Genomic DNA, 6,324 nt, shown 5'->3' with positions numbered 1-6,324 from the left:
AAAAAAAAAAGCTTTCTACTCCCTTTCTTTAGCATCATTGCGCCATATACCATTGATCTTCCTTTTCTAGTGATGATTTTACACATTTGGTGATGAAATTTGAAAACTTATTTGATATTAGTTTGTCTATTCTCTCATGATATATTGTATAGTTCTTTAAATGGAGATTTCTCACACATCATGGTTCACATTGGATTGGTATTGGTGTCCTTGTTAACTACTTGTTTAGTTTTTACAAATTCTTACAAAGGGTTATCTATTTTTCAAAAATCGTACTAATAGTTACTTTATATATCATTTAAAGAAAATAATATAGTTAATGATTTACTTATTTACCGTATTAGTATTCCATTCAGGTTATGATTTATAAAAACTACAAACACTATTAAGTTACAAAAGTTAATAATAGACTTTTAACTTCTAGAATTATTTAAATTTTGTATTCATTATTCAAAAAAATATTAATCTAAATTAAACCTATAAATTCATTTTAGCAAATGGTATCAGACGGTGTTTTGCATCAGCCAACTGCAGATTCATTAATCGTCTGTCTTGGAGTTCGATCGCTTGGTGTAATTCCCGTTCCTCTAGTTTTCTAGCACCTGCAAGGATAAACAATTGGAGATCAAACGCTCAAATCGCGTAATAAATTATTAATAGAAACTATGTTTGTAATTTTGCTCACCAAAAGGTATATGAACAAACGGTTCAGCTGATTCCAGTGCAGTTGGACTCAAACAACCGGAAAAATCCCCTCTTTGAATCTGTTGTTGATGCTTCCTATATGACCAGTGGCGGATCTTGCCCGTTGAACCTGTCAGGGCGGAAAGACACGGACACTAAAATTAGCACTACGGCCGAAAAACTTGCCATGGCCGAACATAGTATATATACAAAATTTCGATCGAAATGCGAAAAATTAGCACTACGGCCGAAAAATTGCCAGGGCTGTGGCCCTGCCACGGCTCCACTAAGATCCGCCCATGTATATGACATGACATGCAAAATATTCACAAACCATAATGAAAATAAAACTAAAAAAAAACAAAAACAAAAAGAACAAAACAGTCGAATGAGCCATACTTGTGAAGTTGCTTCAGAATACGCATGGGAAGCTCCTGAAGCCTATCATCAAGATCTTGGACAATGCCTTCACACTGCAATCAAAATTCTCCAGGTGACGTCATGGCAGCCAAAATTCTCCAGATGTCCTGCACCGAGTTAAATATTTTGCAATGTCAGTACCCTATATATCTCACATAAATGGGTCATATTAATCTCTAATAGATCGAAAGTCACTTACGAGTTTTACTATTTTTGATGCATAAAGACCTCTTTAATAAGTAGATGCGAAAAAGCATATCGAACTGAAATAAAGTTTTTTTTAATGTATATTTAAGTATTTAACACACTATTTTGATTAAAATATCTAAAACTTTCACTAATTAGATCAAAAACATCTAAAACTTTTGGACAAAAGGAATTTTGTGTCGACCTCACCCAACCTGTTTTGACCCGTACAAAATTTAACGGTTTTGACATATTCCATAATGAGCCGGACCCGCCCGATTTGCCACCTCTGAGTTTATTCTAGAGTAAAATGTCATTTTCGTTCGTGAGGTTTGGCCAGTTTTGCGACTATCATCCAAAGGTTTGTTTCTAAGCATCCGGGTCCAACAGGTTTGAAATCTTGCCATTTTCATCCGGCTCATTAACTCCATCCATTTTTCTCCATTAAGGGGTATTTCCGTCCTTTTTGTTAACTTAAAGAGCAATTCGGTCTTTTACAGGGGTTTTCGACTTTTCGGTCTTTTTACATAAAGTGACAAGGGCCAAATTGCCCTTTAAGTTACCAAAAAAAGATGGAAATGCCCTTGACTTAACAGAGAATGATGGATGGAGTTAACAAGCCTGATGAAAATGGCAAGAACCCTTTGGATCCAAATGCGGAAAAACAAACCTTTGGACGAAAATCGCAAAACTGCTCCTGTTCATTTAAACAGCAGACTTACTTGTTAAGGCTGACAATGAACTCAGATTGACTGGTCCTGTTCATTTAAACAGCAGACTTACTTACGACTCACTTTTAACGCATTAACAAAAGTGGGTTAAACATATTAGAGGATAACAAGATAACAATTCATGACACAAATCAAGCCGTTTAAAAATAAACTTGTTAAAAATGGTAACTCTAAAATTTCCAAATCATCAAGTCTACCCTTAAAAAAATACACATTCCCTGAAACGGGTCATAAACCATATCAACCCATTAAAAATTTAGCATCTCAAAATTGTCAACTCAAAAATAGTTACAAATCATCGAGTCTACCTTGAAAAAATACACATCCCATAGCAAAAATAAACAAACATTTTGACCTTTTTCAAATCAATGATGTGAAATCAACTGAAACAGAAGGCTTTTAAGATAAAATGCAGATCAAATCTGACAAAAAGGGAAAGAAATATAAACCTTTCTTATAGTCAAGCTGCTTTTCTGCAAAACGTTGGCTCGCGTGTCTTCTAACCGACTATTTCTTGCAAAGAACATCACTTGTAAGACGTCGCCTGACTCTTTTATGCTTATATCAGATCATGCTTATTTCTTGACCAAATGCCTAACACAGAGATAACTCATCATCTTGACCAGATCATACTTATTTCTTGAAACTTTTTCAAAATATGATAATCGCTTACCGTATAAAGTTGTTGCGGCTGCGCTGGCTGCGGCGTTAACACCAATGTCACCTATTTTATGACCTTTGTCCGACCCATTTTACCTTGACAAGCAATCGGTTATGCCCATCTAGCTCATGGACAATAACACTCTTGGACTTACGAATCCAGTCCAACTCTAATGTGCGAACGCGCTTCGATCTTTTAGTCCACCAGTCGCAACACCCTGCACTCCATTAAAAAATTAATTAAAGAAACATTTACAAATATCAATACAAGTATTAAGAAATCCCTCAAATTACCCAAATGTGCAAATCAAGCAAAGAAATCAATCAGGCAAAACTTTTAACAGATCATGATCGTCCAACCCCTCATCGAGTGGTTGTCTACGACCCAGATCAGGAGAATAGAATGATCGTCCCACGGGAGAGTACCTTCAAAAAATACAACCAATACTTAATCAGTAAATCACTATAACAACATATTCTTTGCATCCTGTAAAGTACAACCCATTTTAGCAGCCCAAACCTGGCTATCTTTAATCTGCAAATCAAACGCTGGGCCTTGAACCTTAGTTTCAGCCATTGCTAGGCCAACTGCCACCTGTGGACTGCAAACAAGCATAACCCCAACTGACCTGAACCTTCTACGAAGTTGAAACTGGCGACCCAATACAGCAGCCATATGTCAATGCGATAGGATCCATTTTTCACTGTACAAAATCAACATATTAAACTCATTATCACCAGATATTAATAGAATTTCAGATAAAAACAAAAAGAAACCCTACGCTCTCACACATCAAATTTACGGATCTACAGGATACATCAATTGAATTCATTTTTTGTCAATAGAAACCCACATACATCAGATCTAAACAAAATTCACAAAAATCAGATCTATCAAACAATGTCTGTAGGATTCATTTCTCACTATAGAAAGTATATAAAGCATGACATGCTTCATTTCTTTTGTTATGAATCAGTTTCCCAGTTGATGAAAGAGGTACAATGAAGTCTGTGGTTGAATGATGAATCGTACATTAGTTCCCAGCTAGGTAACAACTTAATGAACATACCTTGGTCATAACATCAGCATTTGGATTCCAGCTATTGAAATCTCCAATAAGCGAAGCAGACTATAATTTTTTTTAATAAAAAGGATATCAGCTGATGTAGCAACTCAGAAAAAGAAATGTAGCCATGAGATTAACATGATTTTAACAAATTACGTTGTATTTCCTCGAATCACGTAGAATAAAAATAATATAAATGAGACAATACCAAACCTATGCTCCAGGTGCCCATTCCCTATAGGTGATACCTGTCACACTGCCAATGAACAGCAACATGAAAATTAATAAATAATCTTAAGATACCTAAACTACACCAGTACCATTTAAAATAAGGATATATTTACCTCACCAAAGCTAGCCCATTCTAGACCTTCACAAGAAGTCTCGATTGCAAGAGGAAGAGTAATAGCCTGTACAAAATCCTCTAAAGTTGTGTACTCAGCCAATGTTACAAACTGTTTAGGACATCAAAGATATGAGAGTCGATAAGACTACCGTCGTTGCCAAAAAAAAAACACAAAATAATGTGACCGAATAACTTACCAGAGATATTTCAGCGTCGATAGTGATGAAGATAAAGTTGTGTATTCAGCCAATGTTACAAACTGTTTATGACATCTAAGATATGAGAATCGATAAGACTTCCGTCTTTGTTGCCAAAAAAAACACAAAATAATGTGACCGAATAACTTACCGGAGATATTTCATCGTCGACAGTGATGAAGATGGCTTCAGGAAAGCCAAGACTCGAAAAGTACTGCAAAACTTCTCATAGCTGATGCTACATGCCTTAACCTTAACATCTGATTCTCCAAACCTTACATAAACAAAAAACATCAACCAGTTTTCATCCTAACAGCATTTTTATTTATTAAAACAGATGCTACACCAATTCACTTACCTGAGAGGATAATCCGGTAACTCCTCCGGCTTTTTACCACAAAATCCCCCACATATTTTCTTATTTTACGTCAAAACCTTCAATTACATTACATTACAACAGATATCAAAACGAAAGTATGATAAACAGTTACTAAAAACAATAACCTAGATTTCAAAATTCAAACACATAAGAATGTCATTACAAAGCACTAAGAAGCAATTAATGACACAAACAAACGAATAATCAACACACACCTTTTCTTCTTTTACATCAAAACATTCAAGTAAAACAAATACCAAAACGTAAATATGATTAGCAGTTCCTACAAACAATAACCTAGATTTCAAAGTCCAGATACATAAGAACACAATTACAAAGCACGAATAAGCAATTTTTAACACTAACAATGTGACCGAATAACTTACCGGAGACATTTCATCGTCGATAGTGATGAAGACTGCCGTCGTTGCAAAAATAAAAAATAAAAAATAAAAAAAAATAAAAAAAACACAAAATAATGTGACCGAATAACTTACTGGATATATTTCATCATCTATAGTGATGAAGATGGCTTCAGGAAAGAGGAAGACTTAAAAAGTACAGCAAAATGATGTGGCTCAGATCTACCAGAAATCATGGCTACAAGGTGGGTGTGAAGCTGGCTAATTGCGCAGATCTGAAGAGGAATCATAGATCTAAAGAAGAAACAAACACAGATCTAAAGAGGAATCACGCAGTTCTTGAATCGCCAGAGAAGGAGAGTGTAGATGGAGGCGGATAAGAAATGAGAAACCCTGAAACCCTAATGTGGTATCCGTGTTTTTCTTTTCATTGTGTGAGTGAGGGTATAATAGGTATTGTAAATTATATTGTGCTTGAGAGGTTTGTACATTATGAATTAAGGGTGTTTTAAGGAAATTTTTATGACCTTAAGAAGTCCTTTGGATATGCTTATTAATATAGTATAGATATATATATACACACACTCACAATGTTCACATAATTTAACACCAAACATACAAAATATCACTAACTTATCTATTTTGTCATTCTTAAAGCAAATATACATAAAACATCTCATATGTAAATTTCATGCTTGACAAACAAATTACTTATTTAACGCAATTTTACGGTTTCTACCGCACAAAACGTATACGCATACATGCACAATCTAAATTTTCCCATTATCAAATTAACACTTAACATATTGTCACATTTACATGTTTGAATCATTTAAAACATTTTATCACATAAGGTTCTCTCAAAATTTACCCATACTAGTGTTAATCGATAAACGCGTAGTTTAGCGATTCGATAACATTTTCGGGCGTCGGAAGTCACGTATGACCAACCAAACACCAAGTAAATTTAAAATTAGTTAAATACTTATTTTTAAACTAAAAATATCAGTTTATTTACTGATCTAAATTAGTTTTACAAAAATCAAACGAAAAGCCGATTTTTGACCGTTTTAACGCATAGTTTTGCGTTAAACATTACCATAACCATCCCAACTCGAAATGACTTGATATTTTAACAAAATACATGTTATTTACTCATTAAAATTGTGGTTATAATCAGATTAGTGCCGTTTTTGTGTAAGTCACATAAATCATGCGATTTCACGTATTTTACAACTTTTAGTGCATCAAGTACAACATGCAAAGCTAGCAAACATTATGACAAAGTTATA

General features: G+C 34.4%; 1 long non-coding RNA gene across 9 annotated transcripts; it reads right to left on the bottom strand.

Moving 5' to 3' along the window:
- Nucleotides 1–363: 363 nt before the first annotated feature.
- LOC110890249 lies at nt 364–5,467 on the bottom strand. Of its 9 annotated transcripts, none has more exons than XR_004871743.1 (14): nt 5,168–5,467; nt 4,650–4,726; nt 4,443–4,565; nt 4,292–4,366; nt 4,093–4,203; nt 3,905–4,004; nt 3,752–3,811; nt 3,202–3,385; nt 2,976–3,107; nt 2,695–2,899; nt 2,471–2,615; nt 1,084–1,211; nt 686–814; nt 364–602 (listed from the first exon to the last, which is right to left on the bottom strand). It is a non-coding gene; the product is annotated as an uncharacterized LOC110890249 (long non-coding RNA). The 9 variants fall into 9 exon arrangements; XR_004871742.1 differs by having other exon boundaries at nt 3,957–4,004; XR_002564354.2 differs by having other exon boundaries at nt 3,962–4,004.
- Between the last annotated feature and the right edge of the window lie 857 nt (nt 5,468–6,324).

Source organism: Helianthus annuus, chromosome 11 (genome assembly GCF_002127325.2).
Source record: "Helianthus annuus cultivar XRQ/B chromosome 11, HanXRQr2.0-SUNRISE, whole genome shotgun sequence".
NCBI lineage: Eukaryota > Viridiplantae > Streptophyta > Magnoliopsida > Asterales > Asteraceae > Helianthus > Helianthus annuus.
Note: the sequence above shows the minus strand (reverse complement) of the source record. Positions and strands in the feature narration are given on the sequence as shown.